Source organism: Myodes glareolus, chromosome 4 (assembly GCF_982192425.1).
Source record: "Myodes glareolus chromosome 4, mMyoGla1.1, whole genome shotgun sequence".
In the NCBI taxonomy this organism is placed as follows: domain Eukaryota; kingdom Metazoa; phylum Chordata; class Mammalia; order Rodentia; family Cricetidae; genus Myodes; species Myodes glareolus.
This window is the reverse complement of record NC_142029.1, coordinates 52,990,754-53,013,856: the sequence shown is the minus strand read 5'-3', so window position 1 is coordinate 53,013,856 and position 23,103 is coordinate 52,990,754. Positions and strand designations below refer to the sequence as shown.

General features: G+C 41.0%; 1 long non-coding RNA gene across 1 annotated transcript in view; it reads left to right on the top strand.

The window, feature by feature from the left end:
• Positions 1-2,859, top strand: part of LOC125412050 (uncharacterized) — a 100,548-nt gene extending 97,689 nt beyond the window's left edge. Inside the window, exon 4 of the long non-coding RNA XR_015001836.2 lies at positions 2,398-2,859. This is a non-coding gene — a long non-coding RNA (uncharacterized LOC125412050). The remainder of the gene's footprint in view (positions 1-2,397) is intronic.
• Positions 2,860-23,103: the final 20,244 nt, after the last annotated feature.

The following is a 23,103-nucleotide window of genomic DNA, read 5'->3' as shown; positions in this document are numbered from 1 at the left end:
TTGAAATATGTTGTCCCTGAGAGGCTACTCACGCTCCAATAGATGGTCCTACCCCTATGTGCATGCTGGAAGTGTTAAATGAACTCAGTATATTTAAAAGCAAACAGATAGCAAGGTACTGGTGGCTCACACCTTTAATACCAACACTCAGGAGCCAGAGGCAAGTGGTTATCTGAGTTCTAGGCCAGTCTGGTCTAAAGAGTGAGTTCCAAGACAGTCAGGGCTACACAAAGAAACTCTGTCTCAAAAAAAACCCAAACCAAATAAATAAATAGATAAATAAATAAATATTTTAAAAAAGATAAAGTTGGGAAGAAAAGGTTGGAAAAAGTGGTGGAGTGGGTAGTGGAGGAGTTAGAGGGGAAGGGATGATGGTGGGTTTGATCAAAACATATTCTATGCATCTATGAAATATTCAATTAAAAATACAACCTTTTTATTTTACAATGTATAAGCATAGTCCACACAATTAGATAAATAACACAAGACAGTAAGTAAGTATAATCACTGACTGCTGCTCAATTATCAGGACTTGTACCCCAGCCTCTTGTTTATATAATCAGTGATTTACTTTGATGTGAATTTGAAAGGAAGGGGTAAAGCACAACTTTTATGGTATGTGTCTTGGGGAAGAAATCAGAACACAATGGTCAACAGGAATGTTATTGACCTTGAACGGCAGGCAGTTGTTATTAAGTTGTGATGTCTAACACTGATGAACTTTGGGAGCGTATTAATTTCATGTGAATTATGTAAAAAATTGCAACAAACTACTTGGTTTAAAACAGCAAATACTTTCACAGTTCTCTAGGCTAAATCTAAAATAGCTTCCCTGGGACAAAAATTAGATGTCTTCAGGGCCTCTCCTTGTGTCTTCAGGTTCTGCTGTCCTTGCTAGTTTTATGTCGACACAAACTAGAGTCATCTGAAAGGAGGAAACATCTATTGAGAAAAATGCCTCCATAAAATCCAGCTGTAGCAGATTTTCTTAATTAGTGATTGATAGTGGAGGACCCAGAGCATTTTGGGTGGTTCCATACCTAGGCTGATGGATCTAGGTTCTATAAAAAACCAAGCTGAGCAAGCCATGAACAGCAAGCATCCCATCTCTATGACCTCTGCATTGGCTCCTGCCTCCAGGCTCCTGCTCTATTTGACTTTCTGTCTCTATGTCTTAAAGTGATGGACTATGATGTGAAAATGTGAGCCAAATAACTCCTTTCCTCCCTAACTTACTTTTGGTCATGGTGTTTTATTACAGTGGTAGTAACCCTAACTAAGATGTGTATTTTGCCTCTTTGAACATTCCTTGACTACACAAACTTTTGGTATCTGCCTCTGTGATCAATGTCATCTTTTCCTCTACGTGTTTTCTCCTGCTCCCCATCTGTTAGTTGTGGCTGCTTTAACAAGCTATGAAACATTGTTGGCTTAAACCACACCATTCCTTCCATTCTGGAAGTCAGAACATCTAAGTATTAGCAGGCTCAATGTCTGGTAAGACCTTTCTGGTACACAGGAAGTTGTCTTTTCAATATGCCATCATTTGACTCCCAGAAAAGACATCTATGTTTTTTTTTCTTAGGCTCCTATGGATGATCATTCTATTCCTGCAGACTCCATTTCCATGACACAATTCCTTCCTGAAGACCAAGTTCTTAGTAGCCATTACCTTAGGGTTATTATTTTAGTATATGAATATGGATGGTGAATTATAAGTCTCTGTTTTAGAGGCATCTGCTATTGGGATTGTGTTTCATCTAGATAACCGAAATTCAACTCTTCTTAAACTCTAATTTAATCTATCGGGACATTGTTTGCAAACAAAGTCACATGTACTAATCCCAGAGACTCACATGGTGGTAGACGGCTGAGAGCCCATTTTCAGTCTAACACAGGGTCAGGAACAGAGGAGACCTCAGAGGAAAGGGTGGTGAAGCACCCTGCATGAATGTAGTACCATTTGTCATCCAACTGGTTTACTCCAGACAACTGACTTCTGGGTATTGTCCACTTTTCATAGATGTAACTGTGTCAAGGATCTTAAATTCGCATCCAATATGACTTCCTAGACTTAAGTATCAGGGGCTTTAGCAGATCTGATGACCAGGAGCCATGTCACATAATATTTCCAGCCTTGCCCTTCACATGTTAGCAGTGGGTGTGCTCTCCATCACGGGGTCCACTGCGAATGAACAAGAACTGCATCAGCTCCTGCAATTTTTTTTTTTTTTTGCTGAAACTTCTTTAAATATAAGCATCCTGTAACAGGCCAGAGTGAGGCCATCATACCAGACAATGACTGCATTGAGATCTAAGGTGAATGGGGCCTGCCTTAGAAAGCAAAACAGCAGATGCTGGCTTCATATATTGAGTATCTTCTTATCTCACTTCCAGGCTGCTGCAGTATTGGCCAAGAACTCGGTATTTTTGTTGGATTCATCAAGCACACTGATAAGTTGTTTATCTTGCCTACAGGAGGCGGAAGCATCCAAACTGTTCACCTTCATGCATGCTCTCTGTGGTGCTCTGTAAATTATATTTAGTAGATACTGTAATTGCTGTTAGAATGGAGCTTCCTAGGGCTCTTAACCACGAGTTGTCAACCAGCTTTACTCTGGCAGAAGTTTTGTGAGGGCAATGAAACATTCTGGCAGAAATAACTGGTCTAGAATGCTTCACTCAAGATCTGGAATTAGGAAAAGCATTAGCAATGACCTCCATGTGTCCTCCTTCAGTCCAACTGAAACGAGAAAGCAAATGACAATGGAATCTGTCTCCCACCATCTGGTAAAATGGGGTTTTCCAATTGTCTGTATCCTGGGCTCAGCTTAAGAAAGAAGATTGGCAGAGAACTAATTCCCCACATCAGGTGTGTGTGTGTGTGATGTTTAAAATGCCTGTCTGTACCTTGTTTCTAAATTCTAAATATGATGCTACTCTACCTGAAGGTGGGAACTGAGTGGTGGCCTTTCTGTGATACAACATGAAGAAACAGATCTAAAAGTGGAACAAAAGGAAGAACCAGACCTTGAAGTGGGACATTTCAGACCATCCAATATTTTGCTTCAAATGTAAAGCCTTAATATCGATGTGTATATTTTTATAGACGCGAGTCTGGTACACACACTTAAGCAGAGTTTGGGCACCATTCACATGGAGGACCCTTCTCCTAGTTATTCAGAGTGGTTGCTGTGAAATGCTGTCTTTTCTCTCTGTCTGAGGGGCCAAATGAGGTTTTCCTCTCTCCGTCTCTTCCTCCCGCCTCTCAAGCGTCAACTTCAGGCAGTCCCGTGATAGCAGACAGCTGCTCCTCTCCAGTTCCTGACGGTTTATGTCATAACTCGGCATTTATCTTGGGCACTCCATGGGATTGAGCTTACTATCTTATTGCTTTGCCACTGCAGAATTTATTGCATAAAGGTGCCTGCAGCTCGCTGGGAGCTGGGAGCTGCAAGTGCAGAGTTTTGGAGTCCTCATGAATTAGGGCACCAGATGCCAAAGTAAGATAAACCTGCTATTGCCCTAGCCCTGGGGAGGAGATGCCTCCCCTCAGAACCCACCTTCTGCAGAGTTAACAATTTAGATTAAATTAGTTGAGAACACAAGAAGGCAATTTTCATTTGTAAAGGGATTAGAGGGCTTTTTTCCTCCGTTCTTTTCTTCCCAGGCTAGAAAAACAATATAAACACAAAGATAAATGGAAATGGGATTTTATTTTTAAATGGCTTTCACTAATACAAGTAATAATATAAAGAGAAAGCTATTTGGGCAATGCTGGATAGTGTCTAACTGTGGCATTTAAATAACTGCAGGTAATACATTTAAGGATTTAATTTGTTGGGCTAGTATTTGCTGGCTTCTGTGAACTGATGATGCCTGTTAGAAACTTCTCTCCAGGGGTACTCGCAGAGGTGCTGACCCACCAGCACCATCTTAGAGTGGATAGCATCCCAGAACCAAATGGAAGTGAGCAGGAAGCAAATGGCCTTTGGCGTAGAATAATTTACATTCATAATGCAATGTAATCTGAAAAGCACTCGGCTGAACGCTTTGTTACTGGGGAAACTCAGATTCAAGCTATAAAATATAATCAAATGCATTTCATGATAATGAACTACTCAGGTTTAATGAATTTTTCCTTAAATCTGGAGTTAATGCCCTATTTTAGAATTACTTTTGTCCAGTGAGTATTTAAGTGGCTGATCACTCACATACTCAATGGAATATTTCATCGAAGCAAGAAAAATGGAGAGAAAATGTCAGTCCCATTTTCCCAATTTGCTTAAAAAGTATAATTATTAAAAATAAGTACAATGGGAACTCTAGCATGTCTAGACAAGTCATGCTTCTCTGAAGTTCAGTGACTTCAGAGGGAAATGGTGCGGGCTCTTCTTGCCACCTGCTCTTTTGGTCATAGATTAATAACATCTGACCAAGCATGAAGGCATGCTGAGGCCATCTGCTGTTACGGAGTGGGATGTGGTTCAGCATTCTTTTCAAGCAGAAAGTCTGTAAAACTACCCAGCACAGACTCATCCTGCTTAGATCCATGACCCAAATATTTTGCTAACAAAAATTCAGAGTCTGTCTTGGTGAGACCGCATGTACTTCATCTGCTTGCTACTGGTTAGAGCACTGGCTCCTATGTAATTTCATAATAACCATGGCCTTTCCCTTCTGTTATATAATAACAGGATGTCAGCTGAGACCTGTGCATTTGTCTCGATATTTGGATACTGTTTACAAAGTTGAGAAACTTGATGCCAAGAATCTCAGCCTTCTAAGCCAGTCAAACTGCCCTGTTCCTTAATCTCTCACTTCCCTCTCTCACGCACACCATCCCATCTGTCTTTACCACCACAGACAGTCACTGAACGGTGAGTGCAACACTGTCTCCCCACATCTCAATGCTCTGCTCTTCTGCTCTTAAGAAGCTGAGAGGTTTGAGGGGTTCGAAGGATGGGGCCATAGAAGAGGACCACACCTTCTCAGCCTGTGTCCGTTATCTGGTTCCTGTGAGTCTCACCCAGTCCTTCCTAGCCTTTCTTCTCCAGTTTGTGTCCAGGTCTCCTGCTGTTACTGTTATTCCACAAGACAACCCTAGTTTCCAGAAAGTTGTGTGTGTAACAGGAATGACATCAACCTGGTGACTAAGGGACTTGTTCTAACTGTAATGTACTTGGCCACATTAGGAAAGCCATTTGAACTGACAGTGTTGCAAACAAAAAGAAGAGCCCTAATGAAGAGGGTCTCAAAGCTGTTATGAGATTTCATAACCACATCTCTAGCACTATCCACTTCCTTCTTCCTTCCATTTGGAATGAGGCTGAGTAGCTGGCACTGAAGTAGTTATTTTGTGACGATGGGTCAACCAGCATGGAGATGAAAGCTGGCACAATTCATTTGAACAAACTAGACTCTAATGGCATCATTTAGGTGCCACCTTCCATTTTTCTCAACAACTTTTAACATACACACATACCACCACCACCACCACCAAAACAAAACAAAACAGAAAATAAAACAAAAACAAACAAACAAAAAAACACAACCTCATTGTAGTAAGCTGTTATTAGTGATTTTCTGTTGCAAACAGCTGAATGCAGACTGGACAGATAGAGCTTTAGTGTGTCTAGTGCTGGTCAATAGAGAGTTCAAAGATCAAGAACCATGCTTAACATGCTTTTAACACTGTCAAGCCATTCACAATAAAAACTGTTTTTGTCAGAGATATGAAGACTTCTATATGGTTGTTTGTTCTGCTTTGTTGAGACAAGTCTCATTAGGTGATTCTGGCCTCAAATTCATGACATATTCTTCAACCTCCCAAGACCTACACTTATTGGGATGAACCATCACATTTAACTTTTAGCAATTTTTTTTTAAGGAGAGCATTTTAGCTTTTCTGTACACATCATGTTAGTATTCATCTTGGTTCTTTCTGAGTTCCTTTTATAAAATATTCTGAAAAACAGCAAAATCACATAGGAGAATAATGGATTATTTTAGTCCACAGTGTCATATTATGGCTTATTGTATAAGTTAGTGGTTCTGTTGCTATGAAAAGATACCATGGCAATGGCAACTCTTATAAAGAAAACATTTAATTGGGGGCTTGCTTAAAGTTTCAGAGGTTCAGTCCATTATCATTATGAGGGTAGCATGGCAGTATGCAAGCAGACATCGTACTGGAGATGTAGCCAAGAGTCCTACATCTTGTAGGCAACAGGAAGTTAACTGATAACCTGGGAAGTATCCTGAGCATAGGAAACTTCAAAACCCGCCACACAGTGGCACACTTCCTTCAACAAGGCCATACTGACTCCAACAACATCAATTATAGCTGCTTCTTCAGCATCAATCTGAACACTGTCCTATCTTGAGCATTTCTCTGACAAACAATTCAGTCCATTACCTTTAAACTCAACTTCACTTAGGTACTCAGCACACAAAAAGTCACACTAATTACACCTGCCCAATTCCTGTTGTAAGAAGGTCACTTGTTTGTTCCTAACTGCTCAGCCCCAAAATGACCACACAGAAACCACATTATTTGCAATAATGTTTTACCAATAGCTAAAGTGTATTTCTGGCTAACTTATATCTTAAATTAACCCATCTCCCTTAATCTGTGTATTGCAATGAGCCTGTGGCTTACCAGCTAAAGATCTGGCATCTGTCTCCAGTGGGGCTACATGGCTTCTCTCTTGACTCTGCCTTCTTTCTCCCAGCATTCAGTTTAGTTTTCCCCACCTAGCTCTATTCTGCTAAATCACTGGCCAATATAACTTCCTTATTCATTAACCAATAAATGCAACAGATAGACAGAAGGACTTCCCACACTATTTTCCTTTTTTTGTTCAAATAAATAGGAAGGATTTAACATAGTAAAATTACATATAACAAAACAGGTATCAAGCAAGAATTATAGTTACAATATTTATATCTACTTTATCTTTTATTATAACTAAAGAAAACTATAATTATGACTATCTATTCTTCAATTCCATCAAAGACTCCAGAAGGATATAATTTTACCTAAGTAAACAGGAAGTACACTGTAAGCAACTTCCAAAACTCTAGAATTGACAGAGACATCTTGCTGCCTGGACAGTCACCCAAAGTTCTTCTGTATTGTTGGAACATCATCTTCAGCCTACAGGCCCATAGTATCCAGCAGACTTTTCCATGAAGCAGGACATTTCAAAGACAGTTCCACCTATATTGGCAGTTTGTCTGTCACATTTTTCTGTGTCCTGCAGAATGTCTAGCAGACTCTTTCATGAAACAAGAACCCAGAAGGATTGAGCATGTCCACGTGGGTCCTGTATGTCAAGTTCATACAGCACAGCATCAGGCAGTCCAGGTAAGAGCAGTTTCTTGCCCAAATGGCTAGCAAACTTTATGAGCAGCCTCTTTGATGCCCATCATCCTCTTGAAGTAGTTGGTGCTGCCAGGAAAAGATGTGTCTCACTGTCATGAAAAGTCCTAATAAATGTCTTCTTCTGAAGGTTTTTGAAAGATTTGAAGAATCCCTATCTAGCTGAAATATATCTCTATATACCTAGAAAACCTAACTAACAGGACTACAAGCTTGACTATTATAGATTGTTATCTATTAACCTATACTTCTTAATTATACATTACATTTTAAAATAAGCTGGAGAAACACAATACCTTAAGTGAGATCAGAAACACATATACATTGTATAACAAAATTGATCTTAAATGTGTATCAACATACAAAGATCAATACCAATACAAATTATTCATGTCTATAGCATATCCCCCTTTAAATGTAAACAAACATTTATAAACAATATTTGTGAATATAGGCTTAGTGCTCTCCAAACTGCTTCCTGCTGTTTATTGGGTGAAGTAAATTTTGAGGGGTGTTCAGGGTGACCTTTCAGGGGTCTTGGTCCATTAAACCACATTAGTCTGGAAGGATTCCACAAGTTCTCATCCTCTGTAGAAACAAAAGAAGAACTTCTTTTATAAGGCAACATATCTTTAGACCCAAACTTAGAAGTCAATATACCTTTAGAGTATATAGTGTGGTTTTAGTTTAACAGTCTGTACAGTGAAATGTCTCTTTGTATTAGCTCATTCACAGTCAAAAATTCATAGAAAACACAATACTATATGTAATCCAGACTCTCTGTGTATTTTCCATCTTTGCATTGCTTATTTTTCTTACTCTATTACTTTTTCTACAAGTTTACTCTGTCTCTTTAAAGACTTTGCTTTATTTTTTAAATAATTTACCTCTTTTTTCTCAGTCCAGCATGATTTATTTTATTTTTTTTAGAAAGTAATTTTATTAAATTATAAAAGTTTCCATTTCCGCCCCTCCTCCCAACACCCTCCCTCTCCCCCCACTCCCTCTCCTCCTCCCTCTCCATCCCTAAGAGCAGTCAGGGTTTCCTGCCCTGTGGGAAGTTCAAGTTCCTCCCCCCTCCCTCCAGGTCCAGGAAGGTGAGTGTCCAGACAGACTGGAGCCCCAAAATCCAGTATATGCAGAGGAAACAAGTCCCAGTGTCATTGTCAATGGCTTTTCAGAAAGACTCCGGGCCAGCCACATTTAGAGAGAATCCGGCCACATTCAGAGAATCTGGTTGGATTGTGTCCTCGTTCAGTCCCAGTCCAACGGGCCTTGGTAAACTCTCATTAGATCCATCCCCTTGTTTCAGTGGGTGATCGCATCCCTCGCAGTCCTGATTTTCTTTTTCATTTTCTTCCTCCTTCTGCTCCTCATTTGGACCTTGGGGGGCTCAGTCCGGTGCTTCAATGTGGGTCTCCGTCTGTTTCGCCATCCATCGTCGGATGAAGGTTCCCTCTGGTCTTGCCTTCTTTGCTCACGTTCTCTTTCCTTCTGCTTCTCATTTGGACCTAGGAAGTTAAGTCCAGTGTTCCAATGTGGGTCTCTGTCTCTATCTCCATCCATCGCCAGATGAAGGTTCTATGGTGATAAGCAAAATATTCATCAGTATGGTTATGGGCCAAGGCCGGTTCAGGCACCATCTCCTCTGTCTAGAGAACAATCTGGGGGATCTCTCCTTGGACCTGGGATCCCATTTATAAACAAGTCTCCTGTAAACCCTAAAATGACTCCCTTAGTTGAAATATATTCTTCCCTGATCCCATATCCATCCTTCCTCCCTCCCCCCCCATCCCCAGTTCACCGAGCTTTCCCCATTCCTCCCCTACTCCCTTCTCTCTAACCCTCTCCCCTTCCAACAACCCTCCCACCCCCCCCCATGCACCCGAGGTTACCTGGGACTCTTGTCTATTTCCAATCTCCAGGAGGATAGCTACATGATTTTCATCAGGTTCACCTTCTTATTTAGCTTCTCTAGGACCACGAATAATAGGCTCAAAGACCTTTAATTATGGTTAGAATCCACTTATGAGTGAATACATACCATATTCCTCTTTTTGGGTCTGGCTTACCTCACTCAGTAAAGCGTTTTCTATTTCCATCTATTTGCATGCAAAATTCAAGATGTCATTGTATTTTACCGCTGAGTAAAGCTCTAATGTGTATATGTTCCACACCCTTTTTAACCATTCTTCTATTGAGGGGCACCTAGGTTGTTTCCAGGTTCTGGCTATTACAAATAATGCTGCTATGAACATAGTTGAACAAATGCTTTTGTAGTATGTTAGGGCATCTCTTGGGTATATACAGTTACCCTGATACCAAAGCCACACAAAGACACAACCAAGAAAGAGAATTACAGACCAATCTCACTCATGAACATTGACGCACAAATACTCAATAAAATACTGGCAAACCAAATCCAAGAATACATTAGAAAAATTATCCATTATGATCAAGTGGGCTTCATCCCAGAGATGCAGGGCTGGTTCAACATACGCAAATCTATCAATGTAATCCATCATATAAATAAACTGAAAGAAAAAAACCATATGATCATTTCATTGGATGCTGAAAAAGCGTTTGACAAAATTCAAGGCCCCTTTATGATAAAGGTGTTGGAGAGATTGGGTATACGAGGATCATACCTAAATATAATAAAAGCAATATATAGCAAGCCAACAGCTAACATCAAATTGAACAGAGAGAAACTCAAAGCCATTCCACTAAAATCAGGAACACGACAAGGCTGTCCACTCTCTCCATACCTCTTCAATATAGTGCTTGAAGTTCTAGCAATAGCAATAAGACAACATAAAGGGATCAAGGGGATTCGAATTGGAAAGGATGAAGTGAAACTTTCGTTATTTGCAGACGATATGATAGTGTACATAAGCGACCCCAAAAACTCTACCAAAGAACTCCTACAGTTGATAAACACCTTTAGTAATGTGACAGGATACAAGATCAACTCCAAAAAATTGGGTGCCCTCCTATACACAAAGGATAAAGAAGCAGAGAGGGAAATCAAAGAAACATCACCTTTCATGATAGCCACAAATAGCATAAAATATTTTGGGGTAACTCTAACCAAGGAAGTAAAAGACCTATTTGACAAGAACTTTAAGTCCTTGAAGAAAGAAATTGAGGAGGATACCAGAAAATGGAAAGACCTCCCCTGCTCTTGGATTTGGAGAATCAACATAGTAAAAATGGCAATTCTACCAAAAGCAATCTACAGATTCAATGCAATTCCCATCAAAATCCCATCAAACTTCTTCACAGACCTTGAGAGAACAATAATCAAGTTTATATGGAAAAACAAAAAACCTAGGACCGCCAAAACAATCTTATACCATAAAGGAACTTCTGGAGGCATTACCATCCCTGACTTCAAACTCTATCACAGAGCTACAGTATTGAAAACAGCTTGGTATTGGCATAACAACAGAGAAGTCGACCTATGGAATCGAATAGAAGACCCGAATATTAACCCACAAACTTATGAACACCTGATATTTGACAAGGGAGCTAAAGGTATACAATGGAAGAAGGAAAGCATCTTTATCAAATGGTGCTGGCATAACTGGATGTCAACCTGTAGAAGAATGAAAATAGATCCATATGTATCACCATGCACAAAACTCAGGTCCAAATGGATTAAAGACATCAACATTAATCCGACCACTTTGAACCTGATAGAAGAGAAAGTGCGAAGTAGTCTACAAGATAGAGGCACAGGAGACCACTTCTTAAACAGAACTCCAGGAGCGCAGACAATAAGAGAAACAATGAATAAATGGGACCTACTGAAACTGAGAAGCTTCTGTAAAGCAAAGGACACTGTCAGTAAGACAAAAAGGCTACCTTCGGACTGGGAGAAGATCTTCACAAACCCCTCATCAGACAAAGGTCTGATCTCCAAAATATACAAAGAACTCAAGAAACTAGACACTAAAACTCTAATTAACCCAATTAAAAAATGGGGTACTGAACTGAACAGAGAATTCACAACAGATGAACTTCGCATGGCCAAAAGGCACTTAAGGTCATGCTCAACCTCCTTAGTGATCAGGGAAATGCAAATCAAAACAACTTTGAGATATCATCTTACACCTGTCAGAATAGCTAAACTCAAAAACACCAATGATAGCCTATGCTGGAGAGGATGTGGAATGAGGGGAACACTCATCCATAGTTGGTGGGAATGCAAACTTCTGCAGCCACTGTGGAAATCAGTGTGGCGGTTCCTCAGGAAACTGGGAGTCAACCTCTCTCAGGACCCAGCAATTTACCTCTTTTTATAACCCTCTATACTCTTCTTCTTCTCTCTCCCAAACCTACGTGCATTTATTCAACACTGTGACCCATTTAGAGGTCTTTTTTATCTGGATTTTTCTTTACTGCATATCTGCAATCCTTTGCTAACCAGGTCTACTTCTTAAAATGCTAAGCGCACCTTAAAAACCTAAGTGGCAGTGTTGCTAGGGCAAACAAGGCCCTGTCTGTTTGCCCTGCCCAGTCCAGCATGAAGTAGCTGTTGATGCCTCTGACAACCATGTACATTGCCCCATTTTTATGCTTACTGTGGGTCTATGTTGCCTTTAAGCAAGTTGTAGCCCTCTGCTCACCGAACCCATTTAAATGTTCCATAGCTGGATCTCCTGAAAGAGTCAGAGACTGTGATGGCGACACAGCCCAGGAAGCTTTCATTTCAAAACCATGCAGCTTTATTTTTCTGCTACCACTGAATCATCTAGACCTCTCTTAAAGGAGCCACAGCAGGCTGCCGGCAAGCAAAGCCCATTAAAAAAATCTGGCTAAATTTTATTTTATTCTTATAGTGTTTAGAGTTTCTTTCCAAGTCTTCTCAGATTTTATGTGGATTTAGCTAGCACATGTTGGAACACCAATTTGTTATAGGAGGTTTTTGTCCCACCCAGTCCCAAAATAATCACACAGAAATCATATTATTTGCAATTATTTGGCCGATAGCTTGCGCGTATTTCTGGCTAATTTATATCTTAAATTAACCCATCTCCGTTAATCTGTGTATTAACAAGGCTGTGCCTTACCAGCATCTGTCTCCGGGTGGGGCTACATGGCTTCTCTCTCGACTCTGCCTTCTTTCTCCCAGCATTCAGTTTAGTTTTCCCCACCTAGCTCTATTCTGCTAAGTCACTAACCAGTAAAAACAACACATAGACAGAAGGACTTTCCAAACCAAAATCCTTATAGTATGTTTGTTCTGCTCTCAACAGCCTTAAGCTTGGCCCCCACTGACCACATTTGTATAAGTATTCTCATCACTTAAGTTTCCATAATGACTAATTAGGCTCTATTTACATTACTCAAGGACTTTTCTAACTCAACATTCCAAACTCTTCCACATTCAAGTCTCAAAACAGTTTTAGTGGTTTTATATCCATTACCAGGTCTTTTATATAAATAGCCCCATTTCTGGTACCTATTTTTTGACTTAAGCTTCTTTTTCTGTTGTCATGATCAAATAATCTGACAAAATCAAATTAGGGGAGAAAATGTATATTTTAGTTCCTTTTACCAGGCTTGTGTTCATTATTCGATGGTAGTCACAGTGGAAGGAACTTGAGAGAGCTGGTCATGTTTACTCGTATTCAAAAATCAGGGATCTGATTCTGTGCATGCTGCTCTCTTCATCCAACCATGCATGGGTGTGACCAACTGCTTCAAACGCCTGATGCTTTGAGTTTGCGGCTGTGCTGGTCAATAGCCTGGAACTGTGAGCTAAAGCAAATCCCTTCTCCTTTAAGTTGCTTTTGCAAAATATTTGACCAAAATAAGAAAAAGATGCTATCTATTCTTTTGTGACTATCTTGAGATGATAAATGTGACTATAAAATTTATAATGTACTCTCTTCTTGTAGAAAGTAGTTAGTATATCAAAACATGAAATATTAAGGCAAGAAATCACTTCATATTGATAACTAGTATAGCTAATTGTAATAATTTTCAGATTAAAAAGCAGTTATTTTTATTCTTTGAAGCAACTAATTTCTTTGCTATTTTTTGATTAAAATTCACTTATTTTTGCCTTTAACCGACTGAATACAGCTATTGATTGCAAAAACCGAATGGCTGGCAATTTTAACTTTGGAATGAAACTTGGTTCTGAATTTAATTCACCAGTGAAATTGACTCAATAAGTAAAAATTTAAACTTTTAAAAACTTGATTGATTGAAATAGTCTGGCCTTTTATATATTCACATCTCGATAAATACTAGTGGCTTGCTAAGATAAATTGAAATGCAATCATAGTTTTTCAAGTAAATACTAAAAGCCTTTGCAGCAAGAATATGGATTGAAATTTTAAAACGATGAAGGCGTATTTGGCTGGAAGATGTAGTGAAAACATGTTACCTAGGTTACATGAATTTATAATCAAAAATATAAAATAGATCTTTCCTAAGCCTACCCTGTAATACACCTCCCTCCAATTTAGATATATATGAAATCTCTTGTCACTTGATGACTCCTGCTTTGTAATATCACTCATATTTTAAAAGTCAAATAGAAAATATCTTTTCTAGAGGACTAGTAGCCCTGTTCCCATAATACTATAACCATATATTCACAACAAATCATTGCTACCATAGGTCATTAGAGAAATAAATCACCTTGCTTTGGAAGACTTCAAATAGTAACAGAAGCCTTAGTTTAGATTTTAAATCAATTTATTAAATTACTAAAATAACATTTGTGTAATAAAAGTGAGAGTGTGAAGTCATGGAAAGAGTGTGACTCTCAAAGTTTTAGTTTCTGACATGTTCAGCATCCTGAGTTCCATTTCTCTGTGTCATGTGTTGCTTGGCTTGTCCCACACACTTCCCCAGGTGAGGCTGGAAAAGTCAGATGTGAAATTCCTCATCTTCCTCCCACTGAGAGAGGCACTGGCCCAGTTGGCATACAGGGCTGTGTACTGAGAATTCTCAAAAGTCTCCTTCAGAAGAGGGAATAGCATAAAACAAGGGCTCTCTTTTCACCAAGACCACTTCTTCTTATACTGGGTGAGTGAATAGAAAAAACAGCATGCAGTCATCTGTTGACTAGAGATGGAAGATGAAAATATGGCATTAACCTTGACCCAGTATCTCAACCTTGTTGAATCACTGGTTCAGTTATAACAGGGCTAAAACAGTCAAGGTATTTTTTTGACTTGCCATCAAGAGCATCCCGGCATAATTTAACTTCCCTAGGCTCCAATGTGTTGTGGGATATTTGATCACACTGTGAACCTAGAGTTTGTATTTTTGTTAATTAAATAAAATCAGTCTTGAGTCAGGAGGCCAAGTTAGCAACTAGTTGACAGAAAATAGTCATAGAGAGTCAGAGGAAGTCAAAGAGATGCATAGGAAGCAGTAGGGAAGGATTATGCGTATGATGGTCTTGTTTGGGTTGCCTGGTGGAAGCAGGCTTTCTTGCTAGGCCTCTGGCTAATGGGAAAGACCAGTTGGTTGCTTCTCGGCCTCTCTGAGCTTTCAGTTTTTCACCCCAGCAACTAACTTCTTAGTCTTTGTTGGTAAATAGAGTGATAAAGATTTGGTTAATGACTACATTTGACAGCAGTGTCAAGAAGTGGCTCCAGGGGGACACAGAAGTCCCTTTGGGCCTCATCTGAGCAGTCCCCGCTGGCAGTGATTGGGGAACCGCAGTCATCAGCTGAGGCAGCAGTAGATTCAGGGGCAGCTGCAGTGGCCCTTGTTTTATAAGTGTGTGAAGTCTTAAAGCACTCCCTTGCAGAGTGTGTTAGAATGCATAGGTCCTAGCAAGGAGTCATCCTGGGGGCAACCCAGAGAAGCAAAGGAGCACCATTTTACACAGTAGACATGCTGTGGCGGCAGAGGTGCATGAAGGGAAGGCGGTTGACCGAAGAGAAAACAGTGACAAGCAGCTTTGCTTTCATGAGGGCAATACTTGCAGCTGAAGTAAGTTCTTCTGGGCACAGGGAGTATTACATGTAAGTGAGGAGAGATGACAGCAAGGAAGGAGTTTCCTCATCAAAGCTTGGAGACCACCCCAGTGCAAGTCCATTTTCAAATTTCCTATTCTGCTTCTTGCTCAAGCACAGGCCTGAATCTCAGAGCAGGTGTGGCCTAGTCAGACCGGTGATCCTGGAGGACTGGCTGCTATATGCACGCCATGGCCCTACTGACTGGCACATGGGGAGCTCAACGTGCAGATCATTTTGAGGAGGAAACTTGGTAAACACGGATGTTTTAAAATGTCTCATTTTTGGTGTAGTTGGGATATACACCAGAGATGATCATCATGTTTCATGGTCATTTGAGTTAAAAACTGATTTGTTTTCTTGAATAAAATCAAGATAGAGTTCTGTTGTATATTGCATTGCTCATTGTCCTTTGTTCCTAATCTAATTATTTGAAATTACATTAAATACATCAACAGCTTATTAAATACTGAAAAAAAGCCTTACGGGAAGGCCAGCTAATAAAGGGCTTTTATGACAAAGTTAGGGCATTTGGATTTCATCCTGCAGCCATTTGAAAGATTTTAATTAGCCAAATTCATGGGCAAATTAGCACTTGGAAGGCTTACTCCTGGCTCTGTGTGGAGAAAGATAAAGGAAGAAGCATGATTCAAGATGGAGAGCCCCACGGAGGCACCTTCCACAGCAAGGGCAGCATATGACCTTCTTGGCCCAGGAATGTGGGGAAGAAAGATGGAAAGAGGGCCAGGGCGAGCTGAGATGGACTGTGCATGCTGTCTACAGGCAGGAGAGAGAGGTCACTCCTGGAGGCGGAGGCAACAGACTATTAATTATTACAGGCTAGAGATTTATTTCTATTTCTGACAAGGATTCATGTGCTTCTGATGCTGTTGAATTAGGTACCACAATTTAAGAACTACTGGCCCTGGGAACTTGCTGCCTTCCACATCGGGTATATGAGGATTTGAAACTCTTCCAAGAACTTCAGAAGTTAAGACAAGTAGTGGGTTGCCAATACATCTTACTGACAACTAATAAATTGTATGAAGTCAAGAGATGGAAACTCCACACTTTGCAGTGTCTCAGATTATTAGCTTACACTTAAGTTTTTAATATCAATTTTCTTTTTCCATAAATGGCAGTGTGGTTGAGGAAAAGGGAGGCAAAGAGATCTTGCTAACACAGACTTACGTAACTATTAGCATGGAATGACCAGGAGAGATGTCCCAGTGAAGGTACTTGGTAGTGTTTGTAGGAACAAGCAAGAGAATCTTGTAACAGATGAAATAATCATCCATATCCTATAGAAAACCTTTCTTTAAAGTATAGAAAAATGCTATTTTCTAAGAGAAGTATCATACTGGTAAAGTTTCACTAGAAGATAACACATTAGTTTGTTATTTCTTGAAGCTTTTTCTCCGTCCACTTTTTCTATTTGTGGTTCAGTTCAAGCTTTGTGAACACATTTGGCTGTTTGGTGGCTCAGATGTGGCTGTAGAGATCAGAATTGAACAAATGTCATCGTAGGGCCTTTACCAAAGATGGACACAGACAGTCTGTTGGGTGCTGAGCTGTGGTTTCCTATTAGGATCACATCTCCATATTGAAAGACATTAGCATAGACTGTCTAGTAGGAGGGACCTGGGGTAGGACTATAGTGTGTGTGCGTGCGTGTGTATGTGTGTGTGTGTGTGTGTGTTTGTAGGCCAGAAGTCAATCTCAGGTGTCCTCTCTTGGTGATGGAGGAGGGTTATCTGTCTATTGTTACTTTCATTGGTTAATAAAGAGACTGCCTTGGCCTTTTTGATAGACCAGCCCTTAAGTGGGTGGAATAGACAGAACATAATTGTGGGAGAAAGAAAGCAGAGGCAGGCAGACGCCATGACTCTCCTTTCTGAGACAGACCCAGGTTAGAATCTTCCCGGTAAGCTACGACCACATGGTGATATACAGATTATTAGAAATGGGTTAGATCAATATGTAAGGGTTAGCCAATAAGAGGCTACAGATAATGGGCCAAGCAGTGTTTAAAAGAATACAGTTTCTGTGTAATTATTTCGGGTAAAACTAGCCAGGAGCCGGGTGGCGGGAATGCGGCCTGCCGCTCATTCCTTTTACATCTTGGGAGAAATCCCCCTAGTTTGTTTGAGATACGGTCGGTCAGTAGGACATAGGGCTCACAGATTTAGGGATGGCTGACCAACAAACTCCATAATCCTCCTGTTTCTGGGATCCTAGGCTTGTGGTTAAACTCAGGTTCTCAAGTTTGCCTTTCCATGTACAGTAATGAACCATTATTGGGCCAAGTACCCATGGCTAGAGAGGTCATAGGCTCTACAGGAAATAGACTACAATTGTGCTGATAAATGCAGATAGTATTACATTGGCTCCCAGCAATCTACTGTTAAACTCATACAGAAAAACATCTCCCAACCCTCACATAAGAAGCTGCTTCTATTTTGGAGATTAATTTCAGAGACCCACAATGGCCAGGATGCAGAATATAGGAGACTGCAGAATGTGCATCCCCTTGGGAAACATATATATATATATATCACACTCCACCACTTGAGGCTCAGGGATAATTGTCAAAGTGGAATCAGAAAAGCATAAGAACCAGAGTGTGGTGGTGAATGACTACAAGGAAACATCTTCTGGACACAGTAGGCAGCTGCACGTAGGAACTCACAGTAATTACCATGACACGTACAATGAACCCCACGCAAGCTCACATTGGATCTAATCGCAACCATGGAGAGGGGAACTGGGCACACAATCACTTTATTGCTCATGGAGTCATTTGTAATTGTTACTTGCTGGGAAAGAGTCACTTTTCTTTAAGATTGTATTACCTGGTAAGTCTACCACAATTTAGGGGAGGACCACATAACCAGAACATTTGGGGCAGCTCAAATTGCTCTCGGAGGGTTTTTGAAAAATAGGACACAAAGTTGGGTGGATAGGGAACAGGGGGTGAATCTGGGAAAAGCTGGGGGGGGGATGAATGTAATCAAAACACATTTTATAAAACTCTCAAAGAACTAATAGAAAGTAAGATAAATACAATTTGAAAAAGAAATTAAAATAAGACTAAAGTCTGGTGAGAAGACATACTTGACTCTAAAGGCCCATTTTCTATAAGACTCTCAGACTTGTCTGCATCTTTTATTGAACAAGCTTAAACAGAAATTGTATTCAGCAGCCATTTGTGTAGGTCTTACCATGCACCAGACATTTTGAAAGTGGGTTACAAACTTTGACTCTTTTAGCCTCATGGCAGTTGGCATGCCTCTCTCTCTACTTACAGAGGAGGAAAGTCAAGTGAGGAGAGGTCTGGGCATTTTGTGGACCAGAGGGTGGGTACTAGGAGAGCAGAGGCAGTTGGAGCGCTGAGACTTGTGGGACAGCTGACTGGCAAGCTTGCTGGTTGGTGTTTCGGGAAGAGTGGAGACTAAAGAATTCCCCAAGTCTCTCTGTCTCTCTCTGAGACTTAAGAATTTGCCAAGTCTCTCTGTCTCTCTCTCTGCTGCATTGAGTCTCTGTTTCCCTGGCTTGCTCACTCTCACTCTCTGTTTCTTTCCCTCCCTCCCTCCCTCTATCTCTCATTACCCCTGTGGTTTCTTCAATCCTGTCAACAATGGGCACGTTTCAAGCATCCCCAAGCGTATGTCAGCACACAGCCTCCCACAACCAAAAATGACGCACCCAAGGAGGGCTTGGGACTCGGGCCCTGCAGAGCCCAGGGGCTGAATTAGAGATGGAAACTCTGTGGCTTTGCTGACAGTATTCTCTAGTCTCTGGAGCCTGCTGTGGTGGCCAGGAAGGCATAAAAGGAAGTCAAGAACTCCCCAGGAGAATACCAGGAGCTGTAACTTTCCCTTTGTGTTTTGCAGAGTTTGTGATTTCCTTCTGAGGAGAGCGATGAGCGCAATGCATGAGATCTATGTCCTTGAATAACTTTTCTCATCTAAGATTTGAACAAAGTACAAAAGTGTTTAAGTTGTCGTTTAGGCTTTCAGAGAACAGAGCACTGACTAGAACAAGTTGCCATAAAAGGAAAAGTGCTCATTTCTAAACCCGTTGCTGGGCTGATTGCTTGCCTCAAATTCCAGATTTCCCCTGTAAGATACAGTACTAGCCAGAGACTCTTGGTTCAGACTGAGCTTGCTGTATCTTAATGACATGTGGGAATTCAATAGTAGGAAACTGGGGAGACATTATACCTTGAATGGAGTCCAGAGCTGGCATTTAGGGGGGGGGATAGTGGAAAATAGACCAAGAATATGCTGTAACAGCATCAAAACTAGGAGGAAAAAAAGAGAAAAACTTGGAAATGTTATTTCTTGTGATTATCATTATATGCCAACATTTGTTATTCTTAGTTTAACCCTTTTGAATTTTTAGGCTCCTACAGTTTGGCTAGTGTAGAAGGGTCTGTTTATGCGAAGTCTTTCTTGGCACAGACTGATTATCACCTGCCCAGTTGTTTCACTGAAATTCAACAAAGGGGGCATCATTTCTGCGAGAGAAAGACAATGCCCTTTTCAAAAGGCCTGGCAACTGCATTCAGTTTAAGTCAACTTTGAAATAATATTTGAACTAAATCAGTTTCTGGGGTTAAAATAGATGTTTTGAGACATTTTCAGCAGTTTGATGACAAAAACCCACCTCATGGGGTTTATAGCCTGATAGGCTTTTTTTCGGTTCAAAAACGCAGTAAACAGAAAGATGAGCAAAAGATATTGCCAGCAACACAGGCTCACACACTTACTGCGAATTTGTTAATGTCAAAGTCCTCACTGAATTCTGACCAAGCGCCTGCTTTGGTGTGTGCGTGTGCATGTGTGTTCTTAAGAAGGTGTGATTGACTTCAGCATTCATCATACTTTCTAGTTTTCTGGGAATCATAGTCCCTTGTTTGCTTCAGGTCAGATTCAGCTGTCAAGAGCAGCTGGCAGAGGTAAAACTTAGCTCGCCTTCGAGAACACCAGGCTCTCTGGGCAGCAGGAGCATCAGAGATGCCATGGTTCTGTTGACCAGTATTGGCTGGCTCATTGGCTTAGTCACAAAAGATCCCTGGTTGGTGGCATGGAGTGAGCCTAAAGAGTATTTTGCTCACCTATGTACCCTGACAAGGAGCTGGCCCCTATGGAGGTCTGGGGTAAATTCACTGTTCTTCAGAAGAACTTCCGCATCCAGCACCAGGAAATCATGCTGGCAGTGGAGCAGAGCTCTGCTCGAGCTAAAGACCAGTTTTGCAAACGTGTGGTAAAGAGAGAGATGTGTGAGATCACTGCTTATAAATAAAAGAAACATAAGTAAGCAAAAAGAGACCAATACTGTGCACTCTGTGGCCAGAAAGAGCCTTTCTTTGTCAGACTTCTTCAGTTCAGCTCTTCCAAGCTGCCCAGGGTAGCTTCAAATCTCATTAGAACATTCCTCTCCTCTGCGTTCCGACTTCCGAAGCTCCAAACAACAGAAAAAACCGTCTTGTCTGGGCCTCAGGTCACTTACCATGTGTAGTACTGGCCCGAGACAAGTCTTTTTGATGTATTTGAATCCTTAGGCCTCCCCTTAAATATCCCAAGAACCCAAACCAGCAGCTACTACTGTCCACTTTTCTCCCTTGGAGGTGGCCTAGAAATGAGGTTAGCTGTTTCACACCATGACAGTCAAGAGTATAGAAGCCCTAAGTAGAGTTCCTCACAGGCTTTGAGAAATAGTGTTGTAAACCTGTCCTATAATTTATTTAAGATGCCGTAAAAATTCCCACCATCTCTGCCCTTTCGAACCCCAGCCTCAAATATAACAATAAACTTGAGTACTGAGCATTGATTAGCTTCAAATTCTCCGAATCATTTGACCATAAGTAACCTTTCCCCAAGCACTCTGAGAGCAAAAGAATTTTCCTTCAAAGAAAATTTTACAACCTTTTCTTTATATTAATTTTACCAAGACAATTGACTTCTAAAATGGAAATAAAATTGCCTTGCTTTAAATTTGTAGCTCTTGAGAAGTAGCCTGTAGCAAAAATGACAGAAGAATTTGCATGACATTTTTGGCAAACTTTCTTTTTTTCTCCATGCCTAATGTCAGATTTTATGCCTTAGTGTGACTATCCATATTGCTTTTGGCAGACAATACACTTTTATTAATACTAATCACCTCATCACAAGGTCTAGATTTTTCCTAGCAGAGGGTGGGGTAGAACCAAGTTGTAGGGTTGGATAGACTCTGCCCATTAATTCCCTCAGTGCCTGAGTGGTGACTAAGGGAAATGATTGCGTGCACAGGTCACCTTTGAACTCACATGGCCATAGCTGATAGACATGGTCATGAGCCTGACATTAGTCAGCACATGACTACAGATGTGAGCAATTGGATTTTTTCCCACTCTAAACTTTGTGAGTATGGGAGCTGTGTGTCTCTTCTCAACATTGCTTTCATAAACAGCACCGGACACACAAGCATAAATCTGGACTTGGGGGAGAATCAAATGGCCTAGTCCCCCACCCTACACACAGACATACAGAGGAAAGAGAATAAGTTTCAGAGATAGAAGGTCATAAGGTAAAACAACCGCTCGCTGATGATTTGTAGTCTTGTAGCTTGATATTCAAGAGGGCCAATTTCCTCACACAGAATGGGGATAATAAATACCATATGTTTATGAGAAGAAAGTGAAGAATAGAACAGTTCTTAATACAGGGAGTCTGTTGTCCTGTGGGGTGTCTCAGGTCAGGCTTCAGATGGGATCATGACATGTCTGGACACCGTTGGTTTGGTAGCATGGCCACAGGGTTCTTAACAAGGAGATCTCCGGTGAGGAAAGAATCAGGAAAGAAGAAATTTGACTAATGAGTAAAGTAACTTGTCACCTAGGAGAGACTGCACTGAGTCTTCATTGGACTTGTGTCCAGTTACTGTGCTGACTGGGGTAAGAGGCAAGTGGAAGTGATGGGGGGTTTCATTGATTGACCAGTACTGGGAATATCAATAGCCTTGCTTCATTATTTTTCTAGTGATATTGGGAGAGAAAACACACACTGCTATTATAATGGTAATGCTGATGTTGTTGATAATGATTGGGATGATGGTGGTGGTGATGCTGATGGTGGTGTTGGTGGTGGTGATGCTGATGGTGGTGTTGGTGTTGGTGACGCTGATGGTGGTGGTGGTGATGCCGATGGTGGTGGTGGTGATGCTGATGGTGGTGGTGGTGATGCTGATGGTGGTGGTGGTGATAGTGATGCTGATGGTGGTGGTGGTGATGCTGATGGTGGTGGTGGTGGTGATGCTGATGGTGGTGGTGATGTTGCTGATGGTGATGGTGGTGGTGGTAAAGCTGATGGTGGTGGTGGTGATGAGGTATTGTGGTATACCAGCAGAGGTACTCATGCCTACTGCTCTACGAATGCTCAGGGAAATGGTACTGCCCATCTGATCTGACCGTACCCAGCATTTGGTAGATATCTACCAAGAAGCAGTACTTTAAAATTTGTGTTCAAGTGGGAAGAGACATCTTCCTGAGAATGTCTCCCAGAAATACTTCAGTTCATTTCCAGATGGATGGAATCCAAGCTGGACAGAAGAGGGCCCCATGATGGAAGACTCTGAATGACGACCACTAATGCAGCTTCTTCCCGGCTGGTCTGTGCAGGGAGCTGTAAGTGGCTGGCATATTTAGTGTCTATTGATTAAAGTGTACAGGAAAGTGAGCGAGCTGGATTT